Below are 16516 nucleotides of genomic sequence, written 5' to 3' on the forward strand. Positions count from 1 at the left end.
TTGTTTATTTTATACGTAGGTACAGTCCAGGAAACATGAATTGATCATCTGTAAGCTTTACTATCATCCCAGCCTATATACGTCCCACTGCTGGGCACAGGCCTTCTCTCAGATGAGAGAGCTTGGACAGTAGTTCCCACGCGGGCCCAGAGCGGATTGGGAACTTCACACGCACCATTGAATTGCTTCTCAGGTGTGTGCAGGTTTCCTCACGATGTTTTCCTTCACCGTAAAGCTCGTGGTAAATTTCAAATGTTAGCTTTACTAAGTACATAACAAATTACCAATTCATATTTTCCTGAAGTTTTACTGTAAGGAGGGTTAATAGATGTTTATTTCTAACTTTAGTATCCTTAAGTTCCTAAAACGACTCGAACAACTGCGAGAAATCACAAAGAGGGCAGCAAATATTTGCGCGAAATAGATGATACCTCAGAGAAACGTTTGAATTTATGATGGTTTAATGTAGAAGGAAATTTCACATTCCCTTTCTTGAAAGACGGTCTGTACAATCTTATTAGAGCCGCAGTCCGACTTCAGTTTAAGTTGTTTTAGATAAAAATTGTCCTTTGAAGTTAAGCACTGGTACTTAAAATGGTTGTTTAGTTTATGTTTAAGCAAAATGATAGTCGTTGGAAATATTGAAGTAAGTAATATTTTACCAACTATTTGTCTGTTTTAACAATTGAAACCAAAACTTACGAGTAGTTTTTTATTGAAAACGTTCCAAACCTTAACAGTTCCAATTTTTTACAAGTTTTTTTATTTAGTTTCACCTGTCCCGTTGTCTGTCTGTCTGTAATCAAATCTTGCAAGTTAAATTCGACCAACTTCCAGTGGTTAGATTGACTTGAAATTTGGTATACTTAAGTAAATTGCGTGACAATACAATAATTTGGTAGTCACATCCTGGTAGTCCGGCCAGGATCGTCTCCGCAGGACGGAACTCTTTAACGATTAATGGCATCGACTTGAAATTTGGTATTCAATTGTAGTTTGGGTGAGAATGCAAATACAGCCAACAAAAAGTACAGTCGGCAGAAAAAGCTTGTAAGTATTAAAAATGTTTTTTTTTTTTTTACCAAAACACATTTGATTTTGGAACTAGTTTTAGTAAGATCGAAAGCGAAATTACGTCCATTTTATTATCTTTGACAAAAGTACAGGCTTAGTAGATTCAAAGATTTTTTTGTATCTACTCGTATCATTATTATTTCTTGTCAGGTAAGTATCAACTTAATAACGAAATGAGGTTAATTATAAAGATATAATTAGTCAGTAAAAAAGTGTGTTTAATACCGAATTTTAATTGTGTAGTACTACAGTTTTTTTTAATTGCAGATATAGCACCTAAGTAATTATTACAAATATTAGCACAATAATAAGGCACATGATAATTAGAATACCTAATCAATATGAATTTATAAACCTTAAAATAATAAACATCTTGATAATAAAAGTTGTATCAAACGTGGAAATAAAAACATTCTTATTTTAGAATCCTTATTAGGTCTCCGAAATTATCATTTAATGAGGACAAATATTTGAGAAGGACTCATTTCATTTTATTTCTTGTGAACAGGTAGGTAGATCTAATTAGGAAAACAATCAGAATCTGAGCAACCTAAGTAAATATTGTTCCAACCTTAACACTGATAATAATATAGGGTTACCTAACTAATTATGCAAGTGTTTGATTTGAGAAGTTTTGCAGGTGGTAGGACCTTGTGCAAGGTCCGCCCGGATTGCTACCACCATCTTGCTCGCTAATCCTGCCGTGAAACAGCAGCGTTTGCACTGTTGTGTTTCGGCGTGGAGAGTAAGACAGCCGGTGAAATTACTGGCACTTGAGGTATCCCATCTTAGGCCTCTAGGTTGGCAACGCATCTGCAATACCCCTGGTGTTGCAGATGTTTATGGGCGGTGGTGATCTCTTACCATCAGGAGACCCACTTGCTCGTTTGCCATCCAGTCGAATAAAAAAAAAAAAAGAAGTGGGATGGCTCATTTTTTCTCATAATCTAGACAAATTGCTCACGCTGGCTTTCATAATGAATCGTAAAACACTATTTACATTGACTTGCCGTAGTAATTTTCACGTTGTAATATTTATTTTGCAGAAATGTCTTATTTACTTGTAAAGTCAAAAATATGGATTTGTTCAGGCCTCGTTACTATTTATTTTTATTTTTCAAAGGTTTTTTGCTTTGTCTGGTGGCCATAACTTTTTACTACGTCGTCTCTGCACGTGCGAGACAACTACCAATACGAATATACGTACCTATTTATGTGGGACAAATGTACCTAGTTTTAAGAATGCATTTACGATTGAAACACGTTAGGGTGTTGTCTGGCGTTGGGGAAATTCAAGTTTCATGAAGTGGTTATTCTAAATAGTCAATAGTTGTCATTTCTAAATAAAGTGTAATTTAGTCATTGTAAATAGTCCAAAACCGCCGCAATAGTTAGTTGGTTGTTTCCTAACCTACATAAACCTTAGTATGTACAGTCACCAGCAGCAATATCTGACACAACGAGCGTGCATAAATATCTGATACGACTCTATTTCTAGGGCCGGAAGGACGTGTCAGATATTTTTGCACGCTCCGCTGTGGCAGATATTAATGCTGGTGACTGTACATGTATTTATTTTTTATTCGAAAGATCACAGGCCAAAAAAGCTCAAACTGCACAAAGAGTTATTATGACGTTGATTTATCGGAAATCTCAGCCATTGACTCTTCTAAAACGCAAAGCATAAATGCCTCCGATATTTTTCAGTGATTGGACACTTCCCTTTTTCAGCAGGTTGGCGGTTAATAATACTCTGCCGTTTGGCGGATATCCCGGGCTAAGTACGAAAAATCGCCTGCCGCGATGCCATCCTCGGACTGAAAACTCTCTCATTTTTCATTCATTTGTTCCAAGAGATATTTACGGGAAATATGCGTTGGTTCCTTTGCACGATACTGTAGTTAGATCTATGGAGGATTCTTTTTCCTGGCGCATTTCTTTTGTTCTTTTTGTTTTCACGTCTGTTATCCAAAGCTTTTTAAGTGTACCTATATTAAAATTTAAATTATTAAAAAGGAAAGTTTCTTGTCTTTTTATTTTTCCGAATTTTTATATTAAACATAAATATCATTATGTACAGAGTTAGACCGTGTGCCCATGTGTGAGAAATTGTAGCACAGTTCATTGACTAGGAAGAATTAATAAAAAACCGGTCAAGTGCATGCCGGGTCATGCGCATTGCAAAGATCCGCACTAATATGCGGCAAATATTCAATGTTAAGTTTTGATCGACTATTAATCCTTAACTTGTAAAGCTTACTAGGCTGCGATAGTACTATATAACGTATATAGGTATACATACACGCTTCTAGGACTAATTAAATAGTCTCTTAGCTAAGCCGCCCACGGACGGACGGACATGGCGAAACTGTAAAAATTCCTTGTAGCACTGCGGAACTTTAACAACTGTAATTAATTTGAAACTAGACTTTATCGAGGTTTCGTACGCGTATTCCATTAGATCTGGCCATTGAATTTGCAATCTGAGATTTTACTAAAGTGCCATGTAGTTTCCCATAAATTTCAACGGGGTCATCATTAACGGTGCGTATACCGGGTGCAATGTGGCCTGTAATATGAGCAAATAATTAAAACATAGGTCATACTCATACTCGTCAAACTGAACAAAATTAGTTCAGCGACTTTTAAAAATAATTGTTTTTATTTTTATTTTTATTACACTTTTAAGTTTACACATTCAAAGAAGCAATGTAAAGCAAACTGCGTGTAGCGTGACAGGCGACGTCAGTTGTGTTCTAGGATGGCGTACATGATAGCAGTATTTAATTTGTATGAAAAAAGGAAGATTCAAAGGCTCCATTATTTTTAAAAGTCGCTGAACTAAAGTTGTTCAGATTGACGAGGACGATCTATGTTTTAATTTTTTGCTCGTACTACAGGCCACACCCGGTATAAACACCTGTGTCCAATTTCATGTCTCGAAACCTAGCAGTTGAGATATGGTGATTTTATTCCGATCCCGTGAGAATACGGGGATAAAAATGAACCCACAGGTTATTTTATACTTCGAGCTATATACATATCAAGTTTAATTCAAATCGAAGGAGTAATAGACACACACGCACTCACATACTCGTATTTTATAATAGTAGTATAGTCCATTCAGGATAACATTGGACTCTAGAAGGTCACAGAAAAAGGGGTTCTAAACATTTTTTGTGAAGTCGTAATAATGATGATGATGATGATGATGATGAATAAAAGAGGTAAAAGATGAAGTCATAATTTTGTTTACTTTGTAAGTAAATTAAAACGTAATGTACTTACAAAATAACACAATATTAATACGTAATTTGCTACATAATATTAATTCGATTTATATTATACATAAGTCATTTAATTACTGTGTTTCGTGGACTCATCCGCTCTCATTCCCTGTTTAAAAATATTCTACTCGTAGTTTCTGCTATGAAGCTCACAAGCTTTGTTCAATTCAAAATTTCATCAAATTTGGTGCAGTGCTTTAGTTATGAAAAGTTAACTATTCGTATATGATTAAAGGTCATCACATTTGATCCAAACTGGCGATTAAAAAATATAAATAATGTACAGAATATTTCTTGAGTTAACAATATTATAAACTTTCCGTTTCTTGCAGAATGTTCTTTACCTCTGCCTCTTTAGGTATTTTATAGGAAGACGTTTCTGTTTTTGACAAAATTGTTTTTTTTATTGTTTTTAAATTATGATATGAAAAATAGCAAAGTTAATCTCATTAATATTAATTATAATTGCGAAAGTTTGTAAGTGTGTATGTTTGTTTCTTACCTACCACTTCACGTCTTAACCGCTGCGCCGAATTTAGGTGAAATTCAGTATACAGATAGTACAAGTCCCGGGGAAGGACTTAGAATAGTTTTTATTCCGGAAAATTGCATATTTCCCGTGGGATAGCAATAAACTGATTCTACGTGAACGGAGTCGCGGGCAAGTTAGTTAATGAATAATTTAAGCTAATATTGACGTCTTCGATATTTTAATTAGAATTAAGTTTAGACCGTACCGTACCTATACTAAAAAATTGCAAATTATTAAATGACTTCCTAAAGCGTGCATTATAAAGAACCTATTTTCCTTCTGTTCACTGCTATATTGAACAGACTATTCTATTCATCTCTTTACAGAATATCATCATAAGTTTTGAAAACTCATAGATTTTTTAATACACCAAACAAAACACTATTTGTCCGAGAAGATTTTCAATCTTGACAGCCCATAAACAGTCTAGCACGGACGATAAACTCTCACTGCGCACGGTATATAAAATGTAAAGTGACGCTTTCAAGATACATGATATGATGCTATAAAGGACACATAATATACACGACGGATAATGTAAAGCACTTCACGTATAAGAGGCAGCATGCATACGCTGAAAAATGTCGGGTTACCCAAGATCAATTGCAGGTGACTTGACTTAACTAAAATCTACCCCACTCATTTATTTCGCCCCCCCCCCCTGTTTAACACGGGGTGACAATCCTGGGTGTCTTACCCTTTGTCAGCATCGACCTAAATGTAAATTCGACGGACAACTTAACTATTCACAAAAAAGGTTGTCTATCAATAGAGTATAAACCGGGGTACGCTTGCTTAAGGTTAAAAGAGATGAGAAGAGATGTTTGGATGTTTGTATGTGTTGATAAAGTTTTCAAAAGCAACTTTCTGTTTAGTGAAGCGATTCGTTTTCTCATATGTTTACGTATTCCCTTATTTTGTTGTTAAAATGAAATTTTAATGAGAGTAATATACGGGTCATAAAAAATAATTTTGTGAAATTCTACGATTTTTAACGGCTATCCCTTCTTTGTAAATTACTCAAAGGAGCGCAATGGAATAAAAGTGAAATGAACAAACCAAGTTGATGCACTTAACAGTCGCACTCGAGCTGAGCTGCTCGGGGGCGGTTAGCACAAAGGTCTGGGACGAGTGATGACGCGCGTTCTAGGCCTGAGTTCACACGACCTGCTTTTCGAGCCGAATATGAGATAAAAATACTTCAAAATTCTTGCACAGCAATGTTTTGACATTAAGATTCGACAAATTTAAATGTCAACAAAATGTAATTTGTTGAACTAACGAATCAAAAGCTTTTCTATAGTGTTACGGATATTAATTAGTTATTAAGAAATGCTTACGATGAAGTAAATTACTCGCCATTCTAGTGTGAGGTAATCTGCATACAAAAATTCCTAGCCTGGTCGAATAAGGTATACCTGCTTAGGAATGTTACTTGGCATGCGCTACCAGACTCTATTACAATTATTTTCAAATACTCTTGTAAAGAAAATAATTTTTGTTGTTCTGTCACTTAATGTGTATGATAATTTGGGATTACCCTTGTTTCATCAAAAAGATTTAGACAAATTATCACTTCCCTAACATTTTTTCGCGGTTTTTCATTTGCCAAATTATTACTTGACAAATAAACTGTTAACAAATAATTGTAACGCAAACCCAATGTTTGGCAAGTGGACTTTTAAACAATGACTCACTTACCAACTGGTATTTTGACCAAACCTCATGTAGTCAAATGTTTCATTTAGCAAAAGATATTTGGTTTTTGTTGGGGGGGGGGCACAGTTCTAACCTAGCCTAACCTACGGTTTCTGGTAGTGGTTCGTTTTTGCTTGCACAGTTCTAACCTAACCTACAGTTTCTGGTAACAGTTCGTTTTTGTTTGGGGCACAATATTCTAACCTAACCTAATCTACAGTTCTGGTAACAGTTTGTTTTTCGCTCATCGTTCGTGTCAAATTAGTAACTATAAATTTAACTTGTTTATGATGTTTATTGGCGTTAAGTTATTTTCCAATGGTAAACCATTTGATAAAAGACTTTAATGTTCTTTTCCATGGTAATATTCTGCAGAGTGAACATTTGGCAAAATGAAAATGTGCGTACTAAAATATTATTCCAAATATTGCATTGGTATAAAGAAAAGTTGCGAAAATTTGTTCGGGTAATTAAATTTTGTCTAATCTTCTTGCCAAAACGGTAGGATCTTAGGTTAGGACTTACTTATACCCGCCTTAATCATATAGGTACGAGTATACCTATTTTTGGTGTGAAATTTCCCGTGATATTTATATAAAGATGGGTAGAGTAAATGTATTTTTAACGTCCCTAGACGCTCACGTCATAGCGGTGAGATAGCGACATGGACGTACTACCCAAACGGGACCGAGTACTCTGAAAATTCGTATTTACGAAAATGAACCATGTTACAGGAAGATAAAGTATTTTTTTCCATAGCGCCTAACATAGAGGCTAATCCACGATGAGAGGGATAGTTACAACCGATGGCATTTGTCTCGTTCTATCGTCTTGCCAGCCAATAAAATACCATTATTTAAAATCTAACGGCTATGTTGACCATGGTTTTTGTTTATTGTTCGTTGGCGTACGATTTTTCATAATTTGTTGATATTGTAAAGATTGCATAGTACCTTGCATAATCAAATTTATTAACCCGTTGCTTAATTACACACAAAAAAGACTTTCCGTTGCAGATTCCAAAGAAAACTTTAGTCGCTGCACTGCACTTATTATTTCACATTATTAAATTGATGCCTTGTACTATCTGTATTATTTATTTCGTAATCCATCCCTAATCCCTCAGAAATTTTCCATAGCTAATGAAAAACTTCAGTGATTATAATAAACAATGAGCAGGAAGATTGAACTTGTCTCACAAAAGTCTTAGGTATGGTCACCCTATTGAAAGGGACAAAGGGCATCGGTACTAGCTATCTCGTTCGTCGTGCTTTTGAGCTGCGAGTGCTCGGTCCCGTTTAGGTAGTACGTCCATGTATAGCGACAACACTCTACGCTTCAAATATCGGCTTTCATTTTTGCCAACGTGCGATTTTTTAACTGTACCCTAATATGATTTGATTATGGTAAATGCTAAATGGTAAAAGCTTTTAAGCGCCGTCAACAAGTATGACAAAAGCGATTTTGGGATTAAGTATAATTGGGCTATTTTACGAATAGCGCGATTAGAAAAATTTAAATGGATTAATGATACAAATAATATATCAGAGCTTTATTGCTTTTTAAAACGTCATGGTGGCCTTGGTTTCAGATCGTCGTTGGTTCGAGCCCGGCTTGTACCTCTGAAATTTATCATGTGATTTTTGGGAAGGAGAATCCGAGATTAAAGCTGCACGCATTTGTGCTCTTAATCCGTACTAAACCTACGTGAGAACTACAATCTATGACTTGTCATTATGTAAGCGAGGCCTATGCCCAGTAGGTTGTACTAATTGCTGAGACGTAATCGGTATAAGACAGTTGTCTCACCGCGAGGAAACGATTGGCTATCGACTATTGGCTCGCTCAAGAAACGAACAAAATATATAGGTTGCTGTGTGAGTAAAAAAGACATATATATTAATAGTTGATCGCTGGCGGTTCACACTGCCGGCGAGAACTCGCTCTTACATCTTTTGTCGCAGCGACAAGAGCTATAAAACTCGCTGAGCTATAAAACTATCTCAGCAATACCCGGCTCGAGCGTGTGGAGCGAGTAATCGCCCGTCGTGCTCGAACACTCGCTTTTCACTGCTCGCCCACTCGTTTCTAGATATTCGCTCTGCTCGCTTCTCGCTCATCGTCGGCGGTGGGACAAGTGCCTATAGCCCCAAAATGTCAACCGCTAGAATTAGAGACCATGTAGCGCGGTTTTCCATTAATTTTAATAATTCCTGTGGGATTTTTTATGAAATCCCGTAATTTCAATTTATCTGCTAGAAAGGCTAGTAATTTTTTTTATCGAACTAAAGCAAAATGAAGTATGTACCTAAAATGAAGCACAGCTTACGGCTAAACCAAATTCGTGAAGCGCAAAAACGTGTTTATTCCAGTAATTCGGCTCGCCAATAGAATAGTAAGCATTGGAGTCCACTGACGCGACTAATACCAGCTGGGCTCAGTCGATTCAGAGGATCAACTAAATATTCCCAACTGAAACTTGCAGGAGCTCCTAAACTTGCAAAGCGTTTAAAACCTTTGTATTATGTATATGAAATAAAAACCAGCAAATTAACTTGTTGCGTGTTTTTAACCACTGAATTGTGACTGCAATAATGATAATGTGATAATGATAATATATTTTATGTAAAATAATTTTCATTTTAATTCTTATGTGTAAATTGCTGTGCCCTAACAGGGTTCATGTCATTAATCTAATTATACTATGTAAGACCTAATGTCCGACATGATTACTATGCAATAAATGAATTATTATTATTATTATTATGAACCTTTAACACGAATAAATTGAGCTTATAATAATATACCTTTATTTTCTTATATTAAAAAAGATTTGTTCGTTTATAGTTTCGTAACGATATCTTGGCTATTTTATTTAGGTAATATAACCGCACTAAGGATAATTTTTGTTCCAGACGATCGGATGGCCAAGTGTAACCACCACGAGAGCCTGACTACGAAGCTTGAGGTCCCGGGTTCGATTCCCAGCCGGGGCAGATATTTGTATAAATAATACGATGTTTAATATGTATTTAAATATGTATCTATCTATATAAGTATGTTTATCCATAGTACAAGCTTTGCTTAGTTTGGGACTAGGTCAATTAGTGTCAGTCAAGTGTGTACCATGATATTTATTTATTTGTTATTTATTTATCTACTAAAAATATACTAACTAATCTACCTCGCTATTTTTTCAAATTATCTGAAATATATTTAATATTTTTCATCATTTCGACACAATTGGTTGAGTACCTAGGTACTTTAGGCGTGAAAGCAAAACAAACAATAATAAACTTACTAGGTAATTTCGCATATTATAATATTAGATGGGATATTTTGGCATACCTAGTACCTACATACAAAGTAAATACGTAACCGTCGATGCGGTTTCTATTCTTTCACGTGTGTGAAACCGTGGAATAAAGCTAGTTATAAACAAAATTCGACGCCGCAGGCTTTACAAAATCGCGAATAAACAATACAACATCCTTTGTTGCGGCTGTTAGATAATTTTTTAGATTAGACAAATTAGTCAAACGAGTGTTCATTACGTGATGTTGATACAGTGACATCTGATAGCACACTGGGACTCAATTAGTTAATGTCGATCCCGCTGATAGGGCGTGACCGCACGTGCACAAGCACCGATGACAACAAATACACGACATTGTGCTCTCGTGTTTATACTGTCCAATAAAAACATGACGGCTAATTACACACCTGCTTTTATTGGACTGGTAATGGAAATTAAGAATGGTTTATTGGAATCTTTTTGTATTTTTATTTCAATTCCAAATTTTTACTTTTACGGTCATCCCGTAAAACCTAAATTGAAAATACAAACTGAAATATAGATGCACAGAAAAACCAGAAAAATAAGACCATCACTGATGATGGTCTCAGTACCCCAACCCGCTTCGTTCTCGATGGACAACTAACCAACCCACCACCAAAAACGACCCGGAGCGAGGGTCTAAATTACCTACCTCTCTCTTACAATATTAAGCATTATTTAGACATTAAAAATGGATAGTTCATTAGAAATATATGAATAAACATCAGCCCACACAGTACAAATATCTTCAGGCAGAGTAACCCAAGTTTTAGTGTTTTTAGAAACCAGCTCGTTAAATATGGACTATTATGGACCCAATTAGTTACAAAGGTTTCCAAGAAACTCCTTCGAGGCAAATCTTTTAACCCTCAAGACATAGGTTACATCAGGTTTGAAATAATCCCTTATTGAATGGAAGCAGATGCCTTTGCGTGTCTCGAAAATTTATTACTGGAGATTAAGTGCGGTTCTCGGGGAGAAAAATGTATTTATTTTTAAGTGTTAGCTATATTAATATATATCTTATCGAACAGTAATTTGGTATGCGAGAAAAATTTTGAGATGTCCTTAAATAATATTGCCTGAAAATAAAACATAGGGAATTAACTAATACTTAAAGTACCTAGTAAGATTTATTCAATTCTACAACAAAAATTACTTAGGGCTGTTTCACCATCCATTGATTAGTGTTAACTGACGGTTAAATGTGATGCCGTTTCCGTCTATTCGAACAAAACAAAGAGAGACGGCATCACATTTAACCGTCAGTTAACACTAATCGATGGATGGTGAAACAGCCCCTTAGTGATTTATCATACGTTTTACGCAATGATTTTTCTTTAATCGTAGTCAGCAGGGCTACTACGAAACTCGAAACTCGAAGTTCGTATCGTACCGTCTAGTATAAGTATCAGAGGGACCGCACGACACGAACTTCGAGTTTCGAGTTTCTTAATAGCCCTGTTGTAGTATCGTAGTCGTATCGTAGTTAGCTATTCGATCGGTCGTCCGGTCTTCGGTCGGACAGTGGTCAAATTCACGTCCTACAAACGGCCTCATAGAAAGATCAAGGTCACTCGAGGATAATGGAAAGAAAAATGCTTAAGAGTCACCCCTATGTTGTCACTTCTTAGTCGGTACACTCTTGCCAGAGTGGTCGTGGTCATCATTGAGAATCACGATGAGTGTCGATTTTGGTAATACGGCGCCATTCGTCGCGGACTGCCGCTTTCCGGGTACATTCATATAGACAGCACTTAATTGCGGCCTTGATCTGGTCCGTCCATTTCATTGGTTATCTACCACGTGGCCTGGTGCCTTCAAATTTTCCCAGCACTACGAGACGCTCTATGGAATCATCATCATGACGAGATACCTACATGGCTGAAGAAGGTCAGAATGCGTGACTCCACTGTGGTTGATGGCGCTTTCGTATGCCGAGTTCCTTTAATATGGAATCATTTGTACGAAACTCTGTCCACGGTATGTTGTCAGCATCCCTAAAATTTGCACTAATTGCATGCCTTAAATGGCATAATGGAAGGCTGGTTTAAGATCCAGCAATGGACGTCTTTTGGCTCATTTTGTTTAACAGGGAAAAGCTACTAGGTACTACCTACGTCATGTTGACTTTATCTATCTTCAGAACTAAGTATCTTAAAAAACTAAATAGTATATATTAATTATAAAGGTACAAAATTACTATAATAAAATTTTATACCTTTCGGTGAGACCCTTGGTCTGTGGAGCCCTGGCGCTCTGAGTCTCTTCAAAAGATTTATCAAAAAAACACCATAGTTCCCGCGGGATAACGATAAACGAATTCTTAGCAGATGGAATTACAGATGGCAGCTATTTCCATTATAATTAATTTAAACAAAAACCATACTAAATATTTGAAGGCCTATAACATTTTGCCGCAACTATGTATTTTTCATACGTATATTACTACGTATGCGGACAAATTACTAAACAATAAGGCTTGCACATATTGCGGTTGCGGACCGCAATTATCGCATGAAATTGCAAATATTTTCATTTTCCAGAACGTTCGAAAGCGAGTCTACGTGTGCTGCTCTCTCAATATCCATTAAAAGTTAGAAATTTTCACTCTGTTAAAAGTTACGTGCTGGTACGCTTAATCTAAACTTCTACAGGTTATATAATGAAGTATTTTATTTTAATTTTAATTTTCATCGAAACGTTTTCATTGTACACTTTATCTACAAATGTACTGTATGAATGTTTATGTATGATTTGAGAATTTTTGATGGTCGATACAAAATATTTGTATTGTATTTATTGTACTGCGTAAAAATAAAAAATAATCCGGCCAAGGGCGTGTCAGGCTACGTGCAATGTAGGATTCTGTACCTATTCATATGCGTCAAATATTCAATATTAGTTGTTCAGTTATCTTAGAAACTTGAAATTTATTAAGGATGAATGTAGCTCAAGCACAGCCAATAAGAAAAGTCTGAAATCTTATTATATAACGATAACTTTGAGTTAAAGCGAAAATTTAAAGACTTTAACTAAATCGAACAGAATTCACGATATAAACTAACTCTATTTGCAGGTTGATTGAGATTGTAATAAATAATAATCTCGTTAGATCCCACGTTAAGTTTCCTTCGCGATGAAAACTTCGCCCCGGAAGCGCTCCCAGCTTCGAGAAATAAAATCCAGGTCACAGGAAATTTCGCCCTAACCCTATTACAGGTACAACCCCGTACTATAGGTACCTATGTACAAATTTTGGGTACCTCTTGCGCAGATCATGCGCACTAGAATGCCAAAGCAATCTCGCCCTTAAACACTTTTGCAAACTTTACGTTTACTTAAAATGTACAGACAGTACTTATTGCCCGCTTCTAACTTTCCAATACTAAGTTGTTAAAACATGTATCGGCGAATTTATAAATACCTATTCTGTTTACTCATGTAAATGCAAATTAAGAATTATAAAAACGTGGCAGCCTATAGCTAATTAATCATCAATACAACCTTTCCAAACGAAATATTTACTCTAACTTTATCATAATATTTAGCTTGCGAATTTCTGGCCGAGGCGGACCGAGCAATAAAATAAACATAAGATATCACATTACGTAACGACCAAACTTTTCGGCGTCTGTTTATCTATGAAAACACACTCATTTATCATGTGGCGAGGAAGCGGAGCGGGCACCTGTAGCGTTTTTCCTACATGCCGAGGGCGGGCGGCGATCGCGGCGAGCGGTGAGTCGGGGCGCGCGGCGAGTCGCGGGCGCGCGAGCGGCGGCGAGTGGAGCGCGATGCGGCGGCGAGCGTCGCGGGGGCAGACGCGAGGCACACTGAGCCGTGTGCCACAGCCGCCCCGCCCGCCATCGACCGCCTCTCGGCCCTACAAGTGCGACTTCACAAAAACCCCTTGTTACTCGTAGGACAATTAATAGCATCGAGCCTTTTCCAATTGCACGGTCAAGTTTGTGTTTGTTTGCAAAAAAGCGAACGGAATGGACTTTTGTGACGGTTTTCAAGAGGATTTGTTTGTTTCCACCTAAGCGGCATCGGTTTATTCGCGCGTATTTTTTGTTTACTCATTAATGTTTCAATAGGCTGGCAGCTTAGCTAAACGACTCGAAAACAAAATTCAAGTAAGTAGGTATCAGGCTTCGGAAAGAACAAACAAGTCAGGAAAAAAATGATATTCGGGGAATACTAGACAACAAACAAAAACAGAAAAAAAGAAAATCCTTTCTTAGTATTACCTAAACAAACTATAAGCAGAGGCTGGTTTTTAAGAATCCTTTTTATTTATCGTGATAAATCTCTATCCATATAATGATATCCGATATAATGGTGATAAGACCAAGGACGTTTTCTGACAACATAACAGAAAGCGCTGACGTCCAGCTTAAGTCTATTTAGTTATTTTACGACACTTAGGGGTAGTAAAAGTGTATATCAACGCAGTTTTCTTTTCTCGTAAGCTCATGACCTCGGCCTCTGCAATATGGTTAAAATGTATAAGCAAATGAAAGTTCTATTTAATTTATTTAGCAGTGTGAAAACTGTTACAAACTAATTGTACTAGTATACAAGTTACCCTCAAATGTTGTATGATACATTTTTTTTCCTTTTTGTTTATTTAATACCTTTGAGTTCCTTTATACTCTTACTTATAAGTAACTCAAAGGTGTTATTAATTTATTGATAACACATAACACGCTGTAAGTAAACGGTGAAAACAAAGCGTGCAATTGGACAATTACAACTTAGTACCCAATTATGTTTGTAAAACTAGTTTTAATAGAGCTTATAAAAAATTTCTACGTTGGGGTTATTTTCAAACTTTATGTCGTCTTAATTTCATTATTCTTTAAACACTAGTAGGTATACTCATGTCTCTAACTTCAACAAACTCGCCTATATTTATTTAAACACGTCCAGTACATCTACTTATTGAACCCATACTCACATTATTTACAAAAAAGGTTCTTCAAGGTTTTTTCTTTTATTTGACAAAAAATATGATTAAGGTAAGTAGATAAACGGGGAATGAGGAACGACGCAGCTGCGGCCCACAGATGTCACTTCCGCCATGACACCGGTAGGCTTGATTTCATTTAAATACTTAGAAACTAAATGGCAGGTGTGTGCAATGTACAAGGTTTTTTTCCCTCTCAATCGGGCTTTGCTTATTTCAGACATTATTTAATAGTATTTTATGCAACAGTTGTATAATAGGGGTAAAAAAAGGTGAGTGTCGTGAGTAAGAAGAGATGCTACGAGTTTTCTTGACTTATTTATACAATTTTGCTTACAATACTTTATGTACGACTATGTAGTTATTAAATAAAACACAAAATTTGTCTAAGATAAATTTTGTTTTTAATTTATGTTTACTCGTACTTACTTGTCAATGACGCGATGTTAAAAAATACGTATTTTGTTTACTTATGTTGGCAGCCATGAATTATGTAAGTACGGAAAGTTTATGTTATGTATAAAAACCATATGATAAAGTGGCTGCACAATAGCCTGTAAGAATGAAAAAAAAGAAAAAAAAAGTAAGCGGTTGCAGTATCGTTTTAGCAACATTATGATACAGTGCTGTTATGGGGAATACTCGCTAGACAATAAAGACTTTTCCAGAATCATGTTATGTATGTTCTTATATTTCTGTTCGTGATTAAGTAAATCACAGATAACAGTATAGGAGTAGAAAAAAATCGTTTTGCTCGTATTTAGGTTTTTATTACGCCCGTGAGGCAGTGCCACAGACCTTATCGAGATAGACGAAAAGAGCGCTTCAAACTGTATGAGAACCTAGCGTGTCGAATTTTTCGTACCTACGATGACGTCACGAGCGAGATTTAGTGATGGGAAATCAAGACCGCACGGTACCGATTCAAAGGCGCGCGGAACCGATTCAATGGCATGCCGCGACTCGAGTGCCGGCTTTTTCAAAGCGCATCGCGCTTTTTAGGTCGGACAAAACTTAGACCATGGATCAAACTTTTTACACGCAAGGTAGGTAAACTCTTACAGCCTTATTCATAAAAAGTTAGAGCCTCCTTGAAGGCTCCTTGAAGGTCCGATGCTAAAAAACGTGATTCATAAACGTCTATTAGCGCTAATCAGTCGATCAAGGCTCTGCTAAAGTTAGAGGACCATAGACCCTTCTTTATCTCCCTGCTGAGTCACAAAATGGCCGACACAAGTTTGAACAGCTGACATTGACAAGAGGAAAAAAACCATACCGAAGATATTTTTAGTAAAGGGTGAAGTTACGCAAAGATTTAAAAAAAACCAGGAAAATTTATTTTCAGGAATTTGTATTTAAAAATCTTTTAAATTAGGTACTTATTACTGCTACTTTACTAACAAACAATATGAAATAAATAAAATTAGGATGATTAACATAATTACGGCTTTTTGCACTTAAACATAAACATGCGGATCGGAAATGGCGGGAAAACAAACAGCTCGCTTTTATTTCCTGCTAATTTGCTGTCACTGCTGTCAATTTTTTTTTAACTATCGATGATGCCATTTTTTGTCTTTGATTTGTCAAGATTGCCAACATAACGCGTCTAATCC

General features: G+C 36.3%; 1 protein-coding gene across 2 annotated transcripts in view; it reads right to left on the reverse strand.

Moving 5' to 3' along the window:
- The window catches only part of LOC141432022 (uncharacterized), a 50650-nt gene extending 36897 nt beyond the window's left edge, over window positions 1–13753 (reverse strand). Inside the window, exon 1 of one of the 2 annotated variants that reach the window (XM_074093381.1) lies at window positions 13620–13753. The gene's annotated coding sequence lies outside the window, so the exon portion shown is untranslated. Of the gene's footprint in view, window positions 1–13584 lie in introns of both variants that reach the window. The other variant, XM_074093382.1, reaches the window with a different exon arrangement.
- Window positions 13754–16516: the final 2763 nt, after the last annotated feature.

The sequence above is a fragment of the Choristoneura fumiferana genome, chromosome 10 (assembly GCF_025370935.1).
Source record: "Choristoneura fumiferana chromosome 10, NRCan_CFum_1, whole genome shotgun sequence".
Classification (NCBI taxonomy): domain Eukaryota; kingdom Metazoa; phylum Arthropoda; class Insecta; order Lepidoptera; family Tortricidae; genus Choristoneura; species Choristoneura fumiferana.